The 25693-nt window shown below is 57.4% G+C and overlaps 1 protein-coding gene across 4 annotated transcripts in view; it reads right to left on the reverse strand.

The window, feature by feature from the left end:
• PTPRE (protein tyrosine phosphatase receptor type E) overlaps window positions 1-25693 on the reverse strand; it is a 142144-nt gene that overhangs the window by 81787 nt on the left and 34664 nt on the right. For all 4 annotated transcript variants that reach the window (XM_066354970.1, XM_066354967.1, XM_066354966.1 and 1 more), the window contains exon 2: window positions 265-287. The gene's annotated coding sequence lies outside the window, so the exon portion shown is untranslated. The remainder of the gene's footprint in view (window positions 1-264; window positions 288-25693) is intronic.

Raw genomic sequence — 25693 nt, forward strand, 5'->3', positions numbered from 1 at the left:
TCTCTCTCTCCCTCTCTCTCTCTCTCTCTCTCTCTCTCTCTCTCACACACACACAGATGAACAAGGGGTGATACAAGCCTGTTCAAGCAAGTTAAGGCATAAAATTCAAATAGAACACGCTGACCACATGGCCTTCTTTCTCAAGAAGATAATGTTTCTCTAACCGTGAAACCCACCCATGGTTTGTTTTTTTTTTTGGGGGGGGGGGGGTCATTGATGACACAGCGGAAATAATTTTTTTTTAAAAAAAAATGTTGTACTCACCCAGGGAAAATGCTGGCTATAGTCTGAAAAAAAGAAAGAGAAAGAGAATGTTAGCCTCCTGGGTCATAGGGTTAGTTGCTAATTCTAGCCACTTCTGTCTCTATGTCACCATTGAAAGGTGTCCACTTTTTCCCTCATTGTTGGGGTCTCCCAGAGAGCCTTTTTTTATCTACAGGACCATAAATGGTTTTTTGCTGAAATCAGCGGTTTTCACAAGTGTCCCACCCCCAACGCTCCTATAATCTCTGGCAGTCAGTTGATGGTGGAGGGTTAGTGGCTGACCTTGATCTAAAATGTGTTCCCCCAAAATGCCCCACCAGTCAGCGGCTCCTCCTTGTAGGCCTCCAATGTCCCCCCCAGGCAGTCCCCTCTGCCCAACTTCTCCAGAGAGAGCTGCTTAAGACACGCTCCATTTAACCTTTATTCACCTTACTCACTCCCCACGAATTTAAACTCTTAACAGTTTTTTTTCCCAAAAGTTTTATTGAGATATAACTCACACATCATAAACCAGTTCACCTGTTTCAAAGTGTATATGATTCAATGGGCTGTAGCCCATTCATCAGTTTTGCAAACATCACCGTAATCTCATTCTAGAACACCGTCATCATTCCGAAAGAAACCCCAGGCCCATGTATCAGCTCATGAACTCCCCAGCCCTGCTCCACGTTCCAGCCTGCCCTCTCTCCACACCCCATGACCCCAGGGGCCACTGACCTACTGGCTGTCTATGGGTTGACCTACTCTGGACACTTCGGATAAACAGGACCCTACAATACATGACACGTGCAGCTGGCTGTTTCCACGTAGTACAATGTTTGCGAGGTTTGTCCACGTTGGCACCAGGACCAGTAATTCGATCCTTTTTATGGACGAGTACGGCTCCCCTGTATGGCTGGGTCACATTTTGTTGTCTATTCACTCCTCAGCGGACCAACCCGGCTCCCCTGTTCTCGTGCAAGTGGCCAGCAGGCAGCCTCACAGGGAGGGCTCTGAGCCAGCACTGACCTCCAGCATGGCTGGAGACAGGCTCAGCGGTCATCTCGCACTTGCACAGCAGAGAACGGACTTGGTCGTCACTATGTGTAAACAGCTAACGCAGAACACAGTGTTTTCCACCCCGATGCACGACCTCTCTCATTAGGCATGGCCGGGCCAGATACCATAAAGCAAAGATGATCAGGACTCTATCTACACTCTGCAATTGTAACAAGTCGTACTAACTATATAAACAGCTGGTTGTGGGGTCGGTTTGGAGGGAAAGAAGCAACAGCAGCAGTTCTGGCTGCTAAGGAATTTTAAATCCACGTGGGGGAATCCACAGCTAACATGAATCTTAATGGTGGAAGATTTCATGTCTAACCCTTCCCCCCCCCACACTGGGAACAGGTAAGGATGTCCACACTCACCACTCACACGTAACATCGTACTGGAAGTCCTAGTCAACGCAAAATAGACAAGAAGAAGAAATAAAACAAAGAAATTGGAAAGAAAAAATATTAATACTTTCTTAATTCTCCAAAGACATGATTGTCTACAAGAAAAATCCCAAAGAATCTACAAAAACAGTAACTGGGGACTCTCTGTGGAATGACGTCAACAATCATAGGGTTTGCAGAGAGCCACGGAGCACAGTGTGGGATAGCAAACAGCGGCAGGTGAGGGGCACCGAGGCGGTCGTGGGAGGATGGGGAACTTGGCGTCTCTGTGGGAATAACTTATTATAAGAGGCTACCCAGGCCAACCCCCAGAAAGTACCTGGGAAGATGTGGGAGAGGACACCTTGTGGTGTCTGCCTGGGACCCAGCACGGGGACAAGCCAGGAGCAATGGCACCCTTGATATTTCAGGGGGGTTGACAGTGAAAACTACCTCCCACGCAATGCTGAGTCATGCTAACGTAAAGTAAGGCCCAGGGACAGGCCGGAGCAGGGCTGCAGGCTCGAGTCAAACCGAGCCACAAACCACCAGGAACATGGCAGCCCCGTGAGAGCCAGGTAGGCACTCTGTCAGCGGCTGCTTCAATAAATGAACAAAGCATGACGACTGCTTCCCAAACCCAAATGATACTTTTAAACTAAGCTCTGAATGAATGCTGTTTTATTTTCATTTTTTTTTAAACAAAGCAAGAACACCCAGGATGGCGGACTCTACAAAACAGATCACACAGTGTCCCGGTTTGGGGCCTCACACTTGTCAGCGTGAAACCACAAGGGGCAGCTTCTCTAATACACAAGTACAGTAAAAACCAAGCAACCAGCATGTCCCCTAAGGCTAACCTTGACCACGTGGACACTTCCTGCAAGTGGGAAGTGGGACTATGGGACCGAGCAAGACGCTGGACAAGGTGAAAGGAGCCCGTTAGGAAACGGGGGAGGGAGGCTGGACCCACGGACACATCTGCTCCACTGGGGGTGCAGGGGGAGGGTGGGCATTGGGGTGCTTGCACAGTGTCCCCTCCACAACTGAAAGGGTCCCCGGTCTCATCTAGAGTATCACTGTCCTCCTAAAAACAGGAAGGAAAGGGGCTGTCAGATTTACGGTCAAGTGCCTCGGCGGGCGGCCGGGGATGCTGTCTCTCCCACAGCCCACAGCTCACGCTAGGAGGCAGGCTGAGCACCATTTCAAGGATGAGAAGATTGAGACTTGACCGCTGTCACACACAGAGCAGGGCCGCGGGCAGCCGGGATCCAGAGACAGGCCACGCAGGGGAACCCAGCCTCCGTGATAGTGACATTCATCTCTCTTGTTTTTCTGTCTCCTTTCCCCTGAGTGAAGCTAGAATTTCTTTTCTTTACATTCTTACTGTCCGGGGCCCAGCCTACCAGTTGAGGGTGTGGGGTGGGCATGAAGGATGTCCTATTCAGGGCGACATGGATCCTGGAGAAGCCCTCACCCTAGAAACGGCTCTGCCGTGGTCTGAGCCCCAGAGAGACCTGGAAAGGCCCCGGCGGCCACACACTTCCTGTGGGGGGCGGTGCGTCTGCAGGCATGGCTCAGCTCACAGAGGTCTGGACCAGCTGACCACGGAGGTCCGTGCGGCCACGCAGGCATAGCCACTCGCTTCCCGAGACCAGGGGCGGGGAGGAAGCCCAGCGAGACCCTGGGGGAGAGGTGGTGTGAGGACACGGAACAGGGGAAGTCCACCCTGGGGGTGGGGGAGGCCAGGTCAGGCTGGCGGCTGGCGGGCAGGCGCTCCCGCAGGAAGTGGGCTCACTGCAGGGTTTGGCCCAGATGGCTCACGAGATAGAGAGAGAGCCAGCCACACGATTGTGCACCCCGACCTTGCAAGACGGAAGATGACAGCATTGAGAATCAACCCATTGGAGCCGTTCCGATCCGAAGGGGAAATTTAAATTATTTCCAATTTGTCAAGTGGTGAGGTGGACAGAACCGGGCATTCTTCCCAGATTCAGACTGAAGAATCCAGCCTCCTCCCTGCCCGCCCCTGGCCTGCGGCACCGTGAACATCGCAGCGAGCGGGACATCTGTGGCTCAGGCTGTATCTACAGCTTCTCCTTTCCAACAGGCAGCAGCATTTAGAACATTTTGCAGAGAACATTTACATCTAAAACAAAAAATGTTTGCACACCTAGTTCTACCTGTGGAGCATATCCAGAATGTAACCTTATAACAGGTTAACATGTTACAGAGCCGAGGGCACCTAGGGAAGAGTCCAGCTAGTGCAATTAAACACCACGGACTGTGGCCTGGAAGGAAACGTCACCGGGATCGGTCAGAACAACGCTGTCCTGACCGCATTCTCCCGGGCTCCCCCGTCACTGCCCAAAAGGCACGGCATTGTCCTGATCCACTGGTCAGGGCACTTGAAATAGTGAGAGGTGTCACTCATTACCAATTATGTCAACAACGGCTGGGATGACTCACTTGGACAGGAAAAGCGGTCAGTACCCGTGAGAACACAGCAGTGACCCTGTCCCAGGCACTCTGTGCCTGGCACGGGGGGCGTGCCACCTCAGGGGGTCACGTTCACTGCCCGCGGGGTGGAAAGTCAGGAGGTGGGCAGGCGGGGGAGTGTGCGCAGGGCGCCCGGACTCACCTGGGCGCAGGTGCGCACTGATGCCGCTCCGCCAAGTCTCGCTGTTTCCTGGTTTACCTTCCAGGCCTCAGCAAAGCTGTTCATTCCTGTCCTTCCCACCGCATGGAAAGGTCTGGAAGGAGCTGCTGAGCCCCGCTGGGGGAGGGAACCCTCCCGAGTGGCCGGAGAGGGCAGGGTCTTCCTCTGCCCACCCTGCAGCCAGCACGCCGCCCTGAGCAGGTCGAAGGGCGGGGGCAGTGGTCCTCACGACAACGTTGCTAACACCGGGGAAAGAGCCCTTTCCTCAAGCAGCCAGCCCGTCAGCCTAAGAGCAACAGGCAGCTTTTCAGAATCCTTCAGGGGCAGCTGCTCCGCAGAGACCTGTGTGCATCCCTCAGAAGCCGGCATGAGGGAAGGTAGACACGGTCGGGATGGTCCTAGAACTGTCCGACACGGGTAATCGCCGCTCTGTGAGTGATGGTCCTATCCACACGGCAATAGCACACAAACGCAAACATCAAACGGGCGAGAAAACCGAGCCCTCTGGCCGGCCTGCAGGGGACTTTCCTGAAGCATGCCACCCCCTGCAGGGCCGCCCCTTCACAAGGGGCCGTCTGTGAGCCTGCCTCCCTCACTTCTTGTTTTTAGTTACACACCTGGGACCAAGCCCGCTCCTTCACTCAGCAACACTCTTCTTCCAAATGGGGTCCCACCCAGAGCCCCACTGATCTGTTCTCTTCCTTCCTGGGTGCTGGCTCTTGTCCACCCCTTCCCAACCTCACCCCTCTGGCCGCAGTAAACTGAGTCAACTCAGCCGAGGCCCGAGACCATGTCGGCCAGTGCCCTCCCAGCCTGGAGGCCCCATGCCCAGGGCGGCCCAGGCTCCTCACGTTGCATCGAGCCTTTCTCCATACCAACTCCACACCTCAACCTCTTTCCCCCAGTTAGCAGAAAAGTGAGACCAGTAGTATCCTGTGACCCCGTGACCTCTTTCCTTTCTCTCCACCACTGCTTGCTGGCCAGGAAGCACAGCCTGGAATAAAAAGACTGGACGACAAACTGCCCACTGATGGAAAACATGGGGACCGGCTGACCACAGATGGTTTCTGAGCCTGTTTCTCTGGACCCCCCTTGTTGGGAGATGTAATTTTATAATCTATACACAGGGCCATGGCTTTCTAGAGAAACCAGAGAGAAATAGCCAAGTACTGAGAAGCATGCGTGGCCTGGGGGGCCGTTCTCAACCCTGTGATGAATAGGTGGATGAATGTCATGTTCTGTGATGGAGTAACAGAAATGTTGTGATCCCAGCCTGCTGTGGCCCAGACACATCCGAGGACTGTTGTCACCTGGCAGGTGATTCTGTAACATTCAGTTACCCTCGAGCTTGGCGCTGGGGGCCAGGTCTGACACCGCCCCAGTATGAAGGGTCCCCCGTGACCACGCCTGAAACTGAACACGCCTACATGTCTCCACTGACCGGTGAGGCGGCAGAGAAGGTGGGGCAGATGGCCAGCTCATGGTGGCAGTGACCTCACCCAAGAACTGCTTCGTCTGCAGGCCCTGGGCCTCCTTGCTGACCTGTGCCAGACCCTTGATCACACTTTACCTGATACTGTCATCTCCTCACCCCAGCGGGGTGAATTGGGCAGAGAGGGGAGCATTTCTGGAGAGCAAGGCCTGCTTTACTCCTCTCACTGGGGTCACGTTGTACAAGGGACTCAGGATGGGCTTGCTGGGTGTGTGGTGCTCATGGTAACTGGCTGCTAACTCTGATGCCAAAGGCGTTTTTCTTTTCCTAGTAATGCGAGTTCACTGAACTGCAGAGAAAATGATTTATCTCTTATACTCAGATGGTAAATGGATGCCTGCAGATGTTATTTAATATAGTGCCAATCTGAAATGCCCCACCGCTCACCAGGAGGCCCTCGGCCCATGACCAGGCTGCTAACTGTGCGTACACAGGGCTATACCAGTGACTGTCCTCACACTCAGCTGGACACAGCAGCAGCTGCAGGGGCCCAGGGCGAAGTGACGGTCCCCAAGGCCACCTAACGGATGAGCCGAGCACTAAGCAATGATCCAGGAGGCGCACCATCCCCGTGGGCTCAGAAGGAAGGGAAAGTTAAGTCGTGCTTCTTAATTTAAAACTAAGCATTGTTGCTGTTAATTAAAATGCTCGTTACCACCAATCCCGTACAAGTGGCAAAGGGACAGGTCAGATGGTCTCCTGCACCCGGGTTAATCGAAGCAACTTTATTAGCCCACAATAGTGACGGCAGTCAGTGAACAAAGGACATGGTGGAGTTGCTGATTGAGTTGGCATGGACAGGCAGAGCAGAGAATGGTGGTGGACGGCTCTCTGGATAGCTTAACAGAGCCTGGCCGTTCAGGGAGAAAGCCTCAGGTGAGGCCACAAGTGACCGACACCAGGTTCACGACCCCCTCTGACTCTGGGGGTCCCCCCTCCTACTTCTAGCACCCACTTCCCTTCCAGTGTCCCTCCGAAACTCGCAGTGTGCTTGTTGACCGTGGTGTCCAGGGAGGGAACTTCCTGGAGTCCCCGGGCCCACACGAATGGTCTTTCGCCGTCTTCCAGACGCACCAGTCTTCCCTGCCTCACGCCTTTGCTCACGCTGTCCCCAATCAAGAGCTACCCAAAGTCACAAGGCGGGCTCAGGCCCACCCTCCTGTCCTGACCCTCCAGGCTTGTCCAAGCCTTGCAGGCTTCCCTGACCGTCCCTCCTGGGGCTCTGGAACCAGAACGCTGGCCTTGCTGCCCTGTCCCCCGCCTGCCTGCTCCCTCCAGCCGCCCCGGCCGAGAGGCACAAGACGGCAGGACTCAGGCGACGACCCGTTTGCCACCGTCTCAGCTGCCCCCTCCCCATGTGGGCGGGTTCAGTCCACATTGGACAGACAGCCAAAGCAAGGTAGACCATCCACCAAGGACACAGGCTCGGAAGCCAGTTTGGTCCTTTCTGGACAGAAGCCCCGTCATCTCCAGGGTTCCTGTCCCCACCATGTGAGCCGTTCTGCGCATGCGCCACACATCAGCAACCACCAACACTGCGTGGATGAGTGAGATGGACACGCCCACCCGGCCGCACGCTCACTGAGGGTCTGCTTCGGGCAGGGCCGTGCCAGGTACGGAGAACTGAGAGATTCCAAAACGAAGGTCATGGACGGGAGTTGGAAGGTATTTCCCCTGAAGGACGTCCACACGGCAGGTGTCTACACAGACCCCTCACACGCAGGGGCGGGCACTCCGGTCAGGGCGAGCCCGGGACAATGACCGACGGAGGCAGCAGAGCCTAACCCTGCGTCCCAGGCCCGCATCAGGGCTCCCGTCTCGAGAATGAGATTCCCAGATAAACGACACCAACAGCGGCGAGGAAGCCAGGGAGTGCGGGGGGTGGGGGTGGGGGTGGGGGGTGGGAGTCTGGAAGTGGCAGAGGATCGGAATCCTGGCTTTGACCTTGGGACACGTCACTTAGCTTTGATGAGCCTCAGCTTAGTTACGGGGGGTTACAGTCCTTACTGGGCTGGGTGAGCAAGTGAGATCACCCTCACCAAAGACTCGGGACCGAGCTCGGGAGTCCGCACGCCCGGACGGAGACCTGGACAGGATGCCTGGAGAGAGGACGGGAGGGGCTGAATGTGGACAGCGCATCTGGGAGCAGTCACGAGGCCGCTCCGACAGTCCAGCTGAGGGCGGGAGGTGCACCCCCCACCCAAGGGTGGGCGCAGCAGGGAAGCAGCTGAGATCGGCGGCTATTTCAAGATCCAGGGGCAGTGCCCACCATATGGGAGGGGGGCGGTGTAAGTGAAGGAGAAGGAAGGGGAGGGAAGAAATCAAGGTGACCTCCAGCCTGACCTGGGGGCCTGGGGAGAAGGCTGGCTACCCACCAAGGTGGGTTCTAGACTCAGAGTGCCCAGGGAGTGGCTCGTGTGGGCATCCGTCACGGACGCCCCGAGCAGGTCCCTGAGAGACTGAGGAAACATACGAGCATCACAAGAAACGGCGAAAAGCTTTCTGGAAAAGGCACAACTCTTTTTCAGGAACGCAGTGCCTGGAGCAGAGACACTGGTTAATGACTTCTAGGAAAGACTCTGAAAAGGAGGAAACCAGATAAGTAAAAGATCTGCCAATTACCAGTTATTTTGTAAAAATAAAATACATTTTTGTTTAATGATTCCCGCCCTCCCTATCCCCCCACCACCTAACTGGCCAACCTGACCCATCAGCTCACTACTAGGGATCTGTGTGGAATGCAGAAAGAAGAGGCTAGCTCTAAAGGGGGCAGGGACAGGGACAGGGGCTGCCCCAAGCATCACCAGTGTCATCTGAAAGAGAAAGAGCCAGGTGCTCCCACTGAACACGGAGCTCACAATGGGAGGTAAGCCCAGGGTGCACACACCACTGAGCTGTGGTCAGAAATGTCCCCAGGCTTGAGGACAAGCACCTATTTTTCCTCCGGCTGCCACTGGTCAAGTTCTGCGGCCTTGTCGTGAGTCCTCCAGAGGGAAGAACACTGAGGCATTCACTGGAAACAAAACCGCATTATCGCTCAAGTAAGCCGCTCCGGGGTAGCCGCGGCAACAGACGTGTAACGTCTGACCGGCGTTCTGTTTGTCCGCCTACGAAGGTCAGCCCTCCTCTTCCCGGGAAGGCCGCACGCCCATCATTCTCAAAGAAAACTGTTTTCCTTCTTTACAACGCGAGGCATCCTCTTAGAATGCGTGGATTTGAGCGGCTTCCACGGTCTGGATAATCCCAGGCGTTCAGGTCAACGTGGAGACGTCAACAGGGGCAGGCACCCCAGGCACGACCGCGGCCAGCCCGTGATCCAAGTCCGAGGGAGGGAGGGAGACGAGTGGGTGCTCCCCCAGCCACAGCCCTGCCCACTGCCCCGGTGGAAGGCTGGGTGACCTCGCCAGCTGGGTGACCTCGCCAGCTGGTGACCTTGGGCAGGTCCAGCGTGGTCTCTAGACTTCAATGGCCTCTACACATGAGGTCATGGGTAGCTTCAGATGTTGGTCCACGGACGCAGTGCTGTGTGAATGAGCTTGTGACCGTGAGGTCCAGGGGCTGTGGGTGGCAGTGAGGTGGAGCCACGTGTCCAGGGGTCAGAGTGCCTTGGATGGTCTGTCCGGCACCATGCTGGGCTCTCTCAGTCCAGGGGCCCATCTAATTCCCACAATAAACTTTTTTTTCCTTTACGGGAATGTATGAGATAACAGAAGCTGAGCCCTGTCACATGCCATCGTGGAAGTCAAGTACAGGACATGCAATTATAGGAGAGTAGAAAGACTATTAGGAAATTATGATACCAAAGAAATCAATCCAGGGACATGCCCACGGCAGCTGTGAAGCAAACTGCAGGTGGTCAGTAAGAGGCAGAGCTGGAAGCCACATCCCACCAGATCCACCTCCCAGCCTCTGGACATCAAGGCCCCTCAAGGCTAGGGGCTCCTTATGCTTCAGTCAAGTACTTCCTGGAAGACAGGCTGCGTATGGAGCAATCCCCAGGGCCATACAAGAGGAGGTGTCAGGACCCAGCATTCAGAGGGAGGACACTGGCAGGGATGCTCTCTCACCCACAATGCTCTGGGGGTCACGAAGCACCATTTCCTGAAGAAGTCAGAAGATTGCCTAACATGTGGTGGCTGGGGACACAAAAGCATCCTCTTCCTGCCTATGCCCAGACTCAGCCCTAAGAGTCATGAGCAAATTCAAAGTGGAAAGGCTCACTGAAATCAGGGCTGGGTCACCGAAAAGAGCCACGCTCCGGAAGCTGAATCTGGGAAAGCCGCGTGGAGCTCAGGGCCACACCTGGACTCGGAGGTCACCAATGAATCTTCTCCAGCTCCCATGGCCGTTCCAGCGGGAACTCCCGCCTGGCCTTGCACGGGCCACCACCCTCCTGGCCTGTATCTCTGGGGAGAATTGGGAGTCTTGATCAAAAGCAGCCAAGTTTCTAACGAACTCCCTTCCATGTAAACTAAACTAGAAGTCACCTGTTCTAGAGAGTTTCCCAAGAACCACCTTGAGAAGCAGCAGCAACCACTACAGGACTGCATGGGAACCTTTTATCAAAGAGCTGAAATGCCCCGTAACCCTGACGACAGCGAGGCCAGGACTGCCATGCACGGGACCTGTGCGTCAAACCTCAGGCAGGTGTCATGTCACCAAACTCCCACCACAGAGTGAAGCGCTGAGAATGACCCCCTCACCTGATGGAGGAGAGAACAGAAGCTCCAAGGATGTGAGTGATGTGTCTATATCTCGTGTCAAACCTCGTCCTGAACTGAAGTCTGCTCCCTCCCGCTGTTGCTGGTCCTTTGTCCTGGGCTGGACATGCTGTGCCCAGGGGGGTCCTTCTGCACAGAGGACCTCTGTGGGATTTGAGTGGGTTGCCAGTGGGTCAACCTCCACCACGATTTTGAAAAACATTCAGCTTGAAGTCACAAACTCATCCAGATTCTGGAGTTCCGGGCAGGGGGAGCGGAGACAGCATGCCCGTCTCACGCAGGCATTCCAGAGGGCTCCTGGCTCTGGGTCCCAGTGCCCACGAGCCCTTGGGCCATGCTCAGGAACCAGAGGACTTTGGGGACACGTGTCCCCAGCTCACTCAGCTCCTGGCCGGCCAGAGCTGACACTCCCTCTGCTTCTGCAGACGTGCAGAGGGGGCACCTCCGCGCCCCATCCTTCCCCCCTTCCTAGAGGCCGACACCAAGAATGCACCCACCACGAGGACATGTTACCTTCCTCATCCTCACAGAGACCCCACGAAGGCACACGAGCATCGCTGCGTCCCTAACACACACGGCAGCATGGAGCGCTGAGGGAGTGAACAGACCCCATCAGATTACTCCAGACCAGGGGTCGGGAACCTACGGCTCGTGAGCCAGATGTAGCTCTTTTGGTGGCTGCATCTGTCTCACAGACAAATCTTTAATAAAGAAAATAATAACGTTAAAAATATAAAACATTCTCATGTATTACAATCCATTCATTTCCTACCGCTCATGTTCATGGTTGCAGGTGGCTGGAGCCAATCACAGCTGTCCTCCGGGACAACACCAAATTTTTACTGGATAATGCTTAACGTACATGGGTTGTAGTATGGCTCTCATGGAATTACATTTTAAAATATGTGGCGTTCATGGCTCTCTCAGCCTAAAAGGCTGCCGACTCCTGCTCCAGACTGTATGCCCCTCCAGTTCAAGATGTGAGGTGTGCGTGCGAATCAGACGGCGAGGCAGAGACAGGGGAACCGAACCCGGACGCCAAGGTGCCAGCTTCCCACGTTCAATTTACCACGACGTCCTCAGGCTGCTGTTTTCTAAGTAAGGGAGCAATGCATGCTGTGGAGAAGGAGAGTTGTCTACGGCCACACCACCCTGAACGCGCCCGATCTCGTCGGATCTCGGAAGCTAAGCAGGGTCAGGCCTGGTTAGTACTTGGAGGGGAGAAAGAGAGATGACTCCTCCATCTTGGGGCACGGGGTGGGGGCGTGAGGGGGGAATAATCATTGTGGCACTCCTCCTGATCAACTGAATAGCTCAGGCTTTTCCAAATAAAGTTGTCCTGCAATCCAGCACCAGGAAAGTGTTTTGATTTCCTGAAAAACTGGGGACATTCTTTTCATCACAATGCGAGCATTGTGTTCTCATTTTCGCCTTGTCAGCCAGGAAGCTGAGGACCGAATTTAAGGAACGATGGCAATCACATCTTATCTCCAGGGAAACGGACTGGCCCTTATCGAGTGCCTACGTGTGTGTGCAAGGTGCTGCCACAACGTAGCTTTCACTGAAGGCTGGCCGTCATCCGGTGGTTATTATTCTTCCACCCTCACAGCGTAGAAAACCAGAGTCCAAGCAGAGGAAGCTGGGAGCTCCCTGACTCAGCGAGCACGGGTGACAGCGGCGCCCAGACCCGAACCCACCTGCATTACCAACCATCCTGATACAGGGCGGCCTCTCCTTCCTCTAACCTGTCCCAGGGGTACAGGGCACAGGCTACCAAGATGTCACTAGGGGCACATCTACCTGCAGGACCGAAATGGTGGACGCTTCCCGCCCGGAGCACTAGTTGTGGCAGGCAGGACTCCTGGATGCTAGGACACATCTGCGAGCATTTTGTTGGGACAGAGCCAGGGGCTGGAAGGGCATGCTGAGACGGCCGTGCCTTCACCCAACGTCAGGTGACCGCTGGTGGCTGCCACAGAAGATGTCGTCTGGGTACCACCTTCCCCTCTGTCCCCCAAACTAAGAGCAGCTTCCTCCGCTCACGGTCCAGAGCGCAGATGACGTCAGCATTCAGGAACCTTCCCGACAACACAGAAACCAAAGTGCCCTGTTGAGTTCATCGTGATAACGGAGTCCAGACGACTGATTTCCACGGGGTGATGCCTTCCCAAACACACAGCGTATGAGCCGGCTCATCGGCTGAGGATGGCCCTTGGGACTGACCACTGAGAAGACTCTGTACAGGGAGCACCGAAAGCCAGGGCAGCGAGGCCCACAGACCACTGGCCACGTCCACAGCGCCTTGCACGTCGTCAGTGGGCAATACACACTCAAAAAGGACTTAACACACTCTGTGATCTTGCTCATTTATATAACTTCAAAAGCAGGCAAGGTGAGTGTGTGATGTCAGGGGAGGAAGAGTGGTTCCCCCCAGGAGGGAGGGTGGCGGGTCTGGGGCAGACCCGCAGAAGGCTTGGCTGTGGGGGTCACGCTGCACTCCCGCACCTGGGAGCTGGTGCCCAGCTCAGTGGGTAAAGACCAGGGTCCCCTGTGCTCATGAACTGTGTGCCGCCAAGCCTGTTCCAATGTGATCACTACTTTGGATCATTGCTGGTACGCCTTCTTAGCCTGTCAAAAATCATCAAAAAAAATTCACTAGCTGCTTCTTCTTCTTCTTCTTCTTCTTTTAAATCAGTTTACAACTGTGGTCACCTGAGAAACGTTCCTGTAGCACCCACACTGCACCCTGTCAGGCGACGCTGACCGCCGGCCCCCCGAGAGAGGTACCGATCGGGGGACTGTGCCCTGGACTGGGACTTTGCCACCCAAAGCCTGGTTTCTCTCAGAGAATAACCTCATTTGCCTTTCGATATAAACTTTATTTGAAAATGATTTTCAGAGTTTTACCTTTTTCTTTTTGCAAAAGGAATGAGGAATCTCCCACTTGTTCATAAACCTGAAGGGTGCTAGTCCTACAGGTGACCCTGAGCCTTCAGTTGCGAGAGGGATGGCACCTCGAGGCCCTGCCTGGGCGGAGGATTACTGTGGTCAGAGCTTGTGGATGTGGGGTCGGACATGCACCGGTCCACCTGCCCCCAGGGAGCCCGGGCAGGTGACCTCACCCCCCAGAGACAGCGTTTCCACCTGCAAAATAAGGAACTCCCACTTACTCTGGGGTGGTAGGTCGGTGGGTGACCGACGTGTCCTGCTTGACCCCAAACTTCCCGGTTTCACACTGGAAGTCCTGTCTGCTGCCATACCCTCATCCCGGGCAGGTTAGTGGCTGGTTCCCTGTGGAGCGGGACGTGCCAGGTAGCGTCCGTGATCATGCACCTGCTGTGGTGTGTCTGGCACACGTCACGTGCTCAGTAATGACTGACCTTGTATCGTCACCAGGAACACAACTTCTCCGAGAAGTATCCTTCTGTGTGCCCTGGCAGTGATGCACATCAACACATCACGCCTGAGATCCCTCCGTCTTCCCTTCTGCTTCCTGTCCCACTTCAGAACATAAAGGACCGGTAACCTTTCAGTAGTTGTCATCAGACACGAGGTCTCCTCACCCCTGCTGAGGCAGGGGACCCCGCTGACCCACGATGCGGTGTCTGTCCGCCTGGGCTCCCACTCCTCAGAAGAAATGCCTGCCCACTTGTGAGGGCAGTGATGCCGGGTGGGGGTGCCCCGTGCCTGAGCTTGCTGCGTTCATGCCCCTGCTCACTGGGGTCACCTGCAGCCCACCCAGGGAACCAGTGACCCAGTGGAGGTGTCCAGGGGTGGCCAAGAAAAGCAGTGCAGAGAAAGGGACCGGTGCAGAAAGAGAGGAGAGCCCAGTGTTCAGGGGTGTGCCCACTGCCAGCGCAGGCAGTGTCCCCTGTCCTGTATGGGACAAGGTGAGAGATGGCCAGACCCTGAGCCTGCCAGGGTCTGAGCGCTCTGCAGGGGCTGCCGGGCAGAGACAGGGTGTCGGGGCTGAGACCCTCTGTACCGGGGGTGGGGTCCATCTCCTTAGCTCCTACCGGGCCAGCTTTATCAGGAATGTGGCCACCAAAGGTCATGTACAGATATGCTTCATATCACTGTAAGAGGGCTACAGCATGAAACCACTTGTGTGTTTGTGTTTTAATATAAACTATAAGCAGAATGCAGCAGGAAGTCGTGACCCCCTCCTGCTGTAAGGATATGTGAACACTCCTGCCGGCCTCAGCACCACTGCAGACACCTGGAAGGGAATCAGAGAACAGGCCCGGAACAGAAAAACCCCACACCCCCCGCGGAGAGAACGGCCCCGGGGTGCGCCTTGTGCACATTTCCATGGGGATGTGAACCAATTTAAGGACTTAAAACAGCCGCAGAAATGGGGGGGGGGAGATTGCACCCTGTTCGTTACCATGAGAATTACTAATTGAAGCACTTCCTCTGTCTTTTAAAGATCTTTGCCACGCGCATGACATTTAGAGTGATAAAATTTAAGGGAGGCAGTGCTTCTTTCCTGCCACTCGATGATTATATAAAATACAAATACCAACGTGGAGGGTCCCATTAAAGAAGCTTCGTAAGAAGGAACACCCGCTTCTTGTGGTAGCGGCATACTTAATATCAACACGTTCCACCGTGGACGCACGTTCAGAAGTCAAGTGCACGATCATCAAAGGGTTCTGGCAAGAGACGCATAAGGACCACCTGTGTTCACAGTATCCCCAGGAGAGAACACACCAGAGGCGGGCTGAACGGTTGCTGTCACCCACCCAGACGCAAGGGGCTCCCTGTGACCCAGAGAACTCGCTCACCTCCCCGGGAAACAGTGAAGAAATCGCCAGGGGAGCCTGCGCTCTGAAAACCGCACGCCAGACGGTGAGAGCTCACGGAGGGGACACTCTGCGGTGTTCACGTGGCAGAGAGGGGACACTCTGCGGTGTTCACGTGGCAGAGAGGGGACACTCTGCGGTGTTCGTGTAGCAGAGAGGGGACACTCTGCGGTGTTCACGTGGCAGAGAGGGGACACTCTGCGGTGTTCGTGTAGCAGAGAGGGGACACTCTGCGGTGTTCACGTGGCAGAGAGGGGACACTCTGCGGTGTTCACGTGGCAGAGAGGGGACACTCTGCGGTGTTCACGTGGCAGAGAGGGGACACTCTGCGGTGTTCAGGTGGCAGAGAGGGGACACTCTGCGGTGTTCACGTGGCAGAGAGGGGACACTCTGCGGTGTTCGTGTAGCAGAGAGGGGACACTCTGCGGTGTTCACGTGGCAGAGAGGGGACACTCTGCGGTGTTCACGTGGCAGAGAGGGGACACTCTGCGGTGTTCACGTGGCAGAGAGGGGACACTGCGGTGTTCAGGTGGCAGAGAGGGGACACTCTGCGGTGTTCACGTGGCAGAGAGGGGACACTCTGCGGTGTTCAGGTGGCAGAGAGGGGACACTCTGCAGTGTTCACGTGGCAGAGAGGGGACACTCTGCGGTGTTCAGGTGGCAGAGAGCTCTTTGTTTCGTGCGTTTGTTTTTATCATGACTTAAACCGAGTCTGCAATCCCCAAAGAACCGGTCTGTACCCGAGAATGCCTTGTTGCGTAAGGCGGGCGCCCTGGGGTAAGAAAGACTGGCGCAGGCATTCGGGTTTGTTAGCAGAGATGTAAGTCTTTCCCTGGAAGTTGAGACTCTCCCACTATTAGCCGAGGGCTGAAGAAATGACATGAAGAACTCCATCAATTCATAGAGACGGCTAGAAACATCATCTACATAAAAAAAAAATAGATTCCCAAACGTTTAACTTGAATGAAGGCAGAGAGTCACCCCTGCTGGCGGGGCGTGGGCAACAGACTGCGATGAGACCAGGATCAAGTGCGTGTACAATGATCTGGGCAAGGTGTGGTCCCCACAGGGCAGAGGCCAGGAGGAAGAGATGAAAACCCAGGGCCAGCACTCCCCTGACCCTTGCTTGCTTTAAGACAGGAGAGCGAGGCAGTTTGCCGAACGATGGAACGTAGAGAGACTGAGGCACGGAGTCTCGCTGCTCCTCCAGGAGGGAGAAACCTGCCTTCTGTCACGGGCACAAGGGCCAGGCGACTCTGCAGACGGACACAGGGGCTCTGCTCGGACCGGCCGGCTGTCCTCGCAGCCACAGCACAGACCTCCTTCCTGTCCCAGGACCCTGGGTCTTCCCAGAAGTGGAGCATGAGCGGTGCTTAGCACCGGGCTGGTGAGCGGGTGACCTCAGGTGCCGGCGACCACCGGCAGCCCACCTGCAGGTAAACACATGCACGCACGTACAGACACACGCACACGCACACGCTGCCTCCTGGGTGAGGCTGGAGGAGGCCCCCCTGGCACGCCTCCTGTCCCCTGCAGGACGGCAAACACTGTCCCTGCCCACTCGGACCTGTCGGCTCAGTTTGGCCACACGAGCTGTGCAAAGAGGACTCTTCCCTAGTTACCAACAACCAAGTATACGCGTCCCTAAAGCGTGTCCTGAACGCCGACCATGTGCCGGGCTCTGAAGATACCATGATGGGCCGTCTCAGAGCCCCCGTGGCTCTCGGGCAGCTCCCAGGATGCCAGGGGAGACACACCAACCCTGCGTCCACACCAGCATGTGTCCACATTGAGAGGATGCAACCCGACCCCCACTGGCAGTCCGGGAGGGCTTCCCACAGGAAGTGGCCTTGGCTGAAAGCCGAAGGAGTGGAAGTGATTAGACGTAGGGCGCTGGCGAGTGTTCCTGACGCTCCTGCCGGCCAGTGTGTGTGCAGCGTGGGGAGGGGCCCAGGCCTCAGGAGGCCTTCTGCTGTGTCTGCCCGCCCACCCCCTTGCACAGGAGGACGCTCCAGCACTGTGGGTCAGCCACACTGTGGTGTGTGTCACCTGGCGCGGTCCACCCAGCCGCCACCTCATGGGCTGTCATCCCCAGACCCCGTTCCCCTGCCGCCCAGCCTCACCCAGTCCTTAGCCCCTGACACCCCCAACTGACGTCCCCAGACACACCTTTTCACTTCCTCATAGGAATCTGAGGACACCCCAATTTATATCCAATGACCCCAACCTCGTTTTGCTCCCGGGCCCTGGTGTCCGTGGACAGCAAGAGCGCTCCTCCCTCCTCGGCGTGACCTCAGCCTGGGGTTCTGGGCTTCAGCGCGTTTGACATTTTGAACCAGAGAACCCTTTGTCATTGGGTGGGGCGGTTTGTCCTGCACTCCTGGCCTCTCCTCACTGAATACCAGTATCTCCGCCTCCCCCCTCCCCCCTGCATGACAATCGAGCCTGTCTCCAGGTTGTGCAAGTGTTATCTGAGGCCAAATGTCCCGGTTCAGCTCTGATTACATCTGCCTGGATTCAATCAAAGGTGTCACCATTTCCTAGTCACCCTTCCAGCCCTCGGAGCGGCCCTGGTGCGTCACCGTGTGTAATAAACGCTTGCCTGCATGATGAGTGGACCCCTGGAGCGCGTCCCAGATAATCTGCAAGCTTCCTCCTGCTGCTGGCCCACAGCTGTCTTCTGAAGAAGCAGATGGGATCAGGCCGCGACCTTGCTCGAGGGCCGGCTGTCTGTGGCTCCCCGGTGACGTCTCAAGTCCTCGCAAACTCCTTCTCCAAGCCACCTCTGACTCAGCCCCACGTTCACCTGGCACTGACCTCACACCAACATGCATGCCAGCTTTCTTCACAAACACATCTGGGCCCTCCCCCACGATAAACGCGTAAGCCCCAGGGAGAGCCCGGCAGTGGTCTGGGACACGTTTACAGAGAGGAGGGACGGCAGGGAGGGAGAGGGGTCTGCGCCAGGGCCCACCCTGGACGACCCGGCGGGGCGGCAGGGAGGGAGAGGGGTCTGCACCAGGGCGCACCCTGGACGACCCGGCGGGGCGGCAGAGGGGGAGAGAGGGGTCTGCGCCAGGGCACAGCCTGGATGACCCGGCGGGGCAGCAGAGAGGGAGAGAGGGGTCTGCGCCAGGGGTCGGCAGGGAGGGAGAGAGGGGTCTGCGCCAGGGGTCGGCAGGGAGGGAGAGAGGGGTCTGCGCCAGGGGTCGGCAGAGAGGGAGAGAGGGGTCTGCGCCAGGGCGCAGCCTGGACGACCCGGCGGGAAGTGAAGATCAGCCTCAGCACGTGAGACAGCCCAGAGACGACACCCGTTCCGAGCAGCCAGGTAAGGAAGCCTTTGTGGACAGCGAGTCCTAGGACTGTCTGGACCTGTGAGGGGCTCCAGCCCAGCCTCTCACAGAGGCCTGACCCCGGAGGCCAGCTCGCAGGGTTCCTCTCTCAGAGTCAGTGACGAGAGCCATCAGAGGCTTCTCGGGAACAGGGCTTTGCTTCCCTGGCCACACCAGAGGAGCCTGCACCCGGGCAGAGCCCCACACCCTACGGGCACTGGGACAGGCGGGGTCCTAGCATGGAGCCTGCTCTGTCGCCTCTAGGGCACCCTGTGCTGCGACATGAGGGGGCCGGGGGCCCTAAAAACACCGAGAGTTGTCGTTTGGCTGAGGCTGGTGGGAAATGCTTGGGTCTAGTTTCTACAGCTGACTGACAAGCTCCCAGGCAGGGCAGGGGAATTGGGGGTGCAGGCCCAGGACTGGGGGCCACCTGGGGCCGCCCCCCGATGCAGGGTGGCCTCTGTCTCACCGGCAGAGGGTCTGTGCCCAGCGCAGGTCCTGAGCCCTAGAGGCAGGAGGGCCACCAGGAAGGAGGTTCTTCACCTTGGTCTGCCCCCTCGCCTGCCTCATGGCGCTGGAGGGTTATCAGAAAGGACACGAGTGACCAGGCAGGGTCCACACCCCACTGCTGTCAGCCGCCCGGCAGGTGCGGGGAGCTGTCCCTGGGGCTTCCTTCCCTTCTACGGCCGGAGCCAAAAGCCCTGGACAGCCAGACTTCTCTCCACCCCGGCCCCGTGCAAGCAGGAAGGACGGCACTTTACTGTGTTTCCCTGTTGGTGCTGAAAGTTTTTTTTAAAAAGGTAATAAATGCTGATTGTTCAATGAAATTAAAACGACCCAGTAACACATGGAGGAGGACTCAGAGTGCCTCTCCCATCCCCAGAACGAGCATCTGCTGTAGCCTTGGCACTGAGCCAGGGCCACTGTGAACCCCCTTCCTCTCTCTCACGCCCTCACTCATTCCACGGGCACCTGCCAAGTACCCACAACTCGCCAGGACCAGCTCCGCCTGGGGGCAGAGTGTGAGCAGGACAGTTCAGGCCCTGCTCAGGATGGTTTACAATGTCAGGAAGACAGGAATGATGCTATCAACACACAGACGTACACGACTAGCCAAGCACAGGGACAGCTCAGAAGGGACAGCCAGATGCTGGGGAGAGAGAGTCACACAGCTGTGCGGCCGCAAGTGTGCCAGCCGGTCCCCGGGGCCGTGCTTTCTCCTGCCGTGCCTGGCGCACGGACGGCACGGGTGTCACGGAGCAGGTGTCACGGAGCAGGTGTCACGGAGCAGGTGTCACGGAGCTGGTGTCACGGAGCAGGTGAAGGGGCGTCTCACCAAGTCAAGACGTCCACCCTGCGTGTGCTGGCCTTGATTCACTCTCAGGTTCCGGGCCACCCCAGAGCCTCCCGGGGGGCCCCACGCCCCCTCCAGGCCACTGTCGTGTTTGCAGAGTCCCCAGTCCTGGGCAGAAGGAGAGGTCCCTTCCTGGAGAGAAACACCAAGCCCCCCCCCCCCCCCCCGCTCCTCGTCACACGCTCCCCCGGCCACGCCGCCCAGAGAGTGGCCTCTAAGGGAGCCGTGTTCTCAGTTCTCCACGCCGGGCGCCTCACACGCAGCTCCTAACAAGCCCGCTGTGTTCTCAACTCACCTCCCACCAAAGGGGGGCTGTCACCGCAGACGCCGCGAAATAATTAGGCTGCAGCTGGGATACTTTGCTGAATGTCTAATCATCCTCGTTTTGTGCGAGCTGAAAAAAGGACTTATGTGCCCCGAAGAAGGCCACATACACGCCGGACACGTGGGGGGTGAGCGAGACCCCCCTTCACACACACAGGCTCCCACAGCTCTGCTTGGGAGAGCCAACGCATTGGCACCGTCTGAATGCACACTCACAGCAAAGACGGGGGGGGGCACGTGTTTCTGTATCAAAAAAAGTCCCCCATTTGGGGCCAATGGAGCGCAATGATCACGAATTCAGGCAAGGTCTGGGCGATGGCAGCTTCACACATTGATTGAACCGACTGTTGCAGGACCAGGTGAAGGAGGGGGTAAGCCCGACCCCAAGGAGTCACGACAGGACGGGGAAGCATGCAGCGGGAACCCTGAGGGGAGCTACCCCAGAGCCCAGTGCCAGGAGGCGCCCACAGAGGACCTTCTAACAGAAGAGACAAGAGACCTTGACCCCTGGGTCACATGGTTGCGGGCTCTTGACTGTCATGCAAAGAAACATGGTCATAACCTGAACGGAGTATGGGGGGGGGGCAGGGCCATGGGGGGACCCCCTAACAGGTTAGAAAATGGAACTGGAAGCGGTAGGACAACAACCTTCAGCTGACTTCCTCCTGGCCACTGCTAGCCTGGTTACAAACATTCAAGACGCAGCGTCAGTCACAGAGAGGGACAAAGAACAAAAGCAAGAAGAAAAAGAAAAGAAAGAAGGGAAGAAAGAAAGAAAGAAAGAAAGAAAGAAAGAAAGAGGGAGAGAGAGAGAGAGAGAGAGAGAGAGAGAAATAAAAATAAATAATCTCAGCAACCGCACACGGTGGCGTATTTTTCACCATTCCCCATCCGGACTGTGGCTTGGGCACTGGCTTGCTAAGAGTCTGCTCACCACGGAGCACACTGTGGGCCTGTGGCCTGCAGGGGTCCCACGGCCACCCCACCCTGCCCTTCACAGTCCACGGCAGGTGCACCATCGACCACCCAGCGGCGGGCACCCTCTGTCCCTGGAGCTGGCGCACCAGCCCGCCTGCCCGAGCAGGGCAATCAGCCTCCGCTCCCACCTGCGCTGCTCCCTCCATTCCCCACCTGCGCTGCTCCCTCCATTCCCCACCTGCGCTGCTCCCTCCATTCTCCACCTGCGCTGCTCCCTCCATTCTCCCACCTGCGCTGCTCCCTCCATTCTCCCACCTGCGCTGCTCCCTCCATTCCCCACCTGCGCTGCTCCCTCCATTCCCCACCTGCGCTGCTCCCTCCATTCCCCACCTGCGCTGCTCCCTCCATTCCCCACCTGCGCTGCTCCCTCCATTCCCCACCTGCGCTGCTCCCTCCATTCCCCACCTGCGCTGCTCCCTCCATTCCCCACCTGCGCTGCTCCCTCCATTCTCCCACCTGCGCTGCTCCCTCCATTCTCCCACCTGCGCTGCTCCCTCCATTCCCCACCTGCGCTGCTCCCTCCATTCTCCCACCTGCGCTGCTCCCTCCATTCCCCACCTGCGCTGCTCCCTCCATTCCCCACCTGCGCTGCTCCCTCCTTTCTCCCACCTGCGCTGCTCCCTCCATTCCCCACCTGCGCTGCTCCCTCCATTCTCCCACCTGCGCTGCTCCCTCCATTCCCCACCTGCGCTGCTCCCTCCTTTCTCCCACCTGCGCTGCTCCCTCCATTCCCCACCTGCGCTGCTCCCTCCTTTCTCCCACCTGCGCTGCTCCCTCCATTCCCCCACCTGCGCTGCTCCCTCCATTCCCCACCTGCGCTGCTCCCTCCATTCTCCCACCTGCGCTGCTCCCTCCATTCCCCACCTGCGCTGCTCCCTCCATTCCCCACCTGCGCTGCTCCCTCCTTTCTCCCACCTGCGCTGCTCCCTCCATTCCCCACCTGCGCTGCTCCCTCCATTCCCCACCTGCGCTGCTCCCTCCTTTCTCCCACCTGCGCTGCTCCCTCCATTCCCCACCTGCGCTGCTCCCTCCATTCCCCACCTGTGCTGCTCCCTCCACTCCCCACCTGCGCTGCTCCCTCCATTCTCCCCACCTTTGATTGCTCTGCCTCTCCTCTAGCAACAGTCGGCAACCTTTCCAGCCTCCCAGGCAGGCTGGATGCTCCCCCGACTTCTGTATCTCCGTGTCCCCTGCAGCACCAAGGGGCTCCCCGCTCATCTCCTTTTGAACCAGTTAGTAAGTGTAAGAGCCACAACTGAGGCCCTGCCCAACCTCAGGCTAGACACATTGTGACATTGTCACATTTAGCCTTAACCTCACAGGCGGTCTCCAAGGTGGGCATCGTTATTTGCCCATCACAAGCGAGAGAGAGAGAGAGAGAGAGAGAAGAACTGAAGAGGCAAGGAGACCAGGATGGCCATCTGCCTTGGGCCACCTGCACCTCAAGGTGAAGCCTCGCCACAGAGCCCGGCCCCTTGCAGACACCTGCCCAGCCCTCTTCAGGGGATATTCACAGAGTCACACTGGGTCTGGGCAGGTGTTCTGCACAGGTGACCGACTTCTTTCTCTTCTTCTACTACAGCGTTGAAGTAGCCAGGAGAGAACCCAACAATGGCGACTATCCTCCCCCCACAGGGATCAGGAAGGGTTACAAACACCGTGGAGAGTGCACGTCTGTGTCTGTTTACCTCGGAGGGGCAGGTGAGGAGGGAGAGGTAGCACACCTGGTGGGAGGAAATGCATCATACAGCCTGGCCCACGCCCTTTGGAGTTTTGAGAAAAAGAAAACTCAATCTTGGGCCAAACACCTCACTCCTGTGGGCCTCAGTGACTGTCCCAGGGATACACGAGCCAGCTCCCTGAGGACGTGCTGTGACAGTGAGTCTTTGGTTTACTGACAAACCCTGTTCCTGTGGAGGAAGGCCAGGCACACTCTGTCCATACCAGTGTCCTTTGCATTCTGTGTTCGTGACACTTGTCCTGGTACAGCGGCCCCTCACACAGGAGCCCCGAGCAGAGAGGGGAGCTCAGGGTGCCCAGGGGCCGGGAGCTGGAAGTCTGCTGGGCACGCTGCCCACAGCCAGGCACGAACAGCTCCCCCCACTGCCCGCGCTCTGGGAGCCCCCCGCCCACATCCACCTCCAGCCCTCGGCCCTGCTCTGCCCCGCCCACGTGTCTGCGGTGGCACAGAGGAGGTTGCCGGAGTCCAGCTCCAACAGCAGCATGTACCAGCACTGAGCTGAGCCCTGGGGACAGGGACGGAGCGGGGGCCACGGGCCCACCCTCAAGGTCCAGCGACAGAGCCGGTTTCCGGGCAGATCCACGCTGCCAAGCGTGACAGGTGCTGCGGCGGTCAGGACAGTCCGCCCCTCTGCACAGTCCACACCCCGAGCCTCCCCTGCCCTGAAGGAAGGGGCTGCCATCCCACCACCTGCTGACTCAGGTGGGGGCCATCCTGACGCGCCCTCCCTTGACCCTGTCAGTGTCATCGAAGTCACCGTTTCCTACAGCAGCGCCTCCTGACAACCTGACAACACACAGAACCAGCCCACTCTCTCCCTCGCCCCGCTCTCTCCCTCGCCCCGCTCTCTCCCTCGCCCCGCTCTCTCCCTCGCCCCGCTCTCCCTCGCCCCGCTCTCTCCCTCGCCCCGCTCTCTCCCTCGCCCCGCTCTCTCCCTCGCCCCGCTCTCTCCCTCGCCCCGCTCTCCCTCGCCCCGCTCTCTCCCTCGCCCCGCTCTCTCCCTCGCCCCGCTCTCTCCCTCGCCCCGCTCTCTCCCTCGCCCTGCTCTCTCCATCTTTTTACTCGCAGAGTTCCAGGGCGATTTCCTCTCACTGAGACAACCTTCCAACTACCCCTTGTTTCCAGTCTTGTGTCTCCACCTGGAGCTGAACGGATCGTGAACACACACAGATGCACTCGTCACTCTCCTGCTTAGATGCCGGATGGCTTTCCACACTCTGTTCACACTCCTCACAAGGTCTCTTCATGGTTGGATCTTTGCCTACTTTTCTAGATCATCAACCTCTCCATCCACAGGGGATCATCCACCTACTTCCATCTACCCATTCCTCCCTCCATCCATCCTCCCATCCATCCATCCATCCATCCATCCATCCATCGTCCATCCATTCATCATCCATCCATCCATCCATCCATCCACCTGTCCATCCATCCATCCATTCATCTATCATATATCCAGCCAGCCAGCCAGCCTCCCACCCATCGTCCATCCATTCATCATCCATCCAACCACCCATCCATCCATTCATCCATTTGGTCAATATTGCATCCCTCCCAGAGCTGCTCCTCTGGCCCCGATCACCATGCTGTCGTTATGACATGGCATCTAAGGTCCTCTGTTACCCCCCCCCCCAGCCCCAGTCCTGCTTTATATGTTAGTCTGGTTTCCGCATCCTCATTAGGTCCTTTGTGCAGAAACCCTGGACCCCATCCCCTGGGGTGGTAGGGGCCTGACTGCTGCCCTCAACCCCGTTCTCCGGCTGACACTCCTCCTTGACGGGAGCCCCTTCACCTGCTCTTGGGTTCCCAGCACTGAGGTCCCCAACTTGTTGGGACAGCACCCCTACTTTTTATTGTACAGTACCAATGAAACCACTTCTTCTTCCTCCCCCAAGGTCTGCAGCCAGATCAACACCCTGACACACACACACACATCCCAGCCAACACTCAGCTCCGGGCATGGTCACTCCAGACCACCTATCAACTGGCAAGTGTGAGGGCCAAGGAAACCTGGGACTAAATGTCAAGGTGGGGTGGGAAGGGAACAGACAAAATCCCTGTGGGAAGTGCTGACCCACCACAGAATAATGTGGTCCCGAGCCCTCCAATTCCATGGGCCTGAGAACGTGAAATCCGGGCACCTGCCACAAGGGCTCCACACCATTCCAGGTGGCACGCCTTTGGGGCCACAGCCTTGGAGGGCGGGTCCCTTCACCTTCACCTTCACCTGTTAGCCTCTAAACTGAGACTCTGAGGCCACAGGAGGCAGCGGGAGGCCGTGGGCTGCTCCCATTCCCCCCCCCCCCCCATCCTCCCAGAAGGGATAAGTTGTGACAAGCTTCAGGAATCACCAGAGTGCGGGAAGCCCTTCAGGCTAGAGGGAGAGACATCAAGATAGGCCCAGCAATGCGTCACTCAAGGTCATTTACAGAGCAGCAGAGCCTGGCGGTCAGACCTGGGCGGGGCCCTCGTACAGACAGGTGAGGGGGAGAAATCAAATCATCGTGCTATCCCTGCTATGGACCAGAGTTTTAGAGATGAGCGCATCCCACTGAGGAATTCAGAGAAACGCAAATCTGTGCAAAGCTGATACAGACAGGCGCCC

Source organism: Saccopteryx leptura, chromosome 13 (assembly GCF_036850995.1).
Source record: "Saccopteryx leptura isolate mSacLep1 chromosome 13, mSacLep1_pri_phased_curated, whole genome shotgun sequence".
NCBI classification, from domain to species: domain Eukaryota; kingdom Metazoa; phylum Chordata; class Mammalia; order Chiroptera; family Emballonuridae; genus Saccopteryx; species Saccopteryx leptura.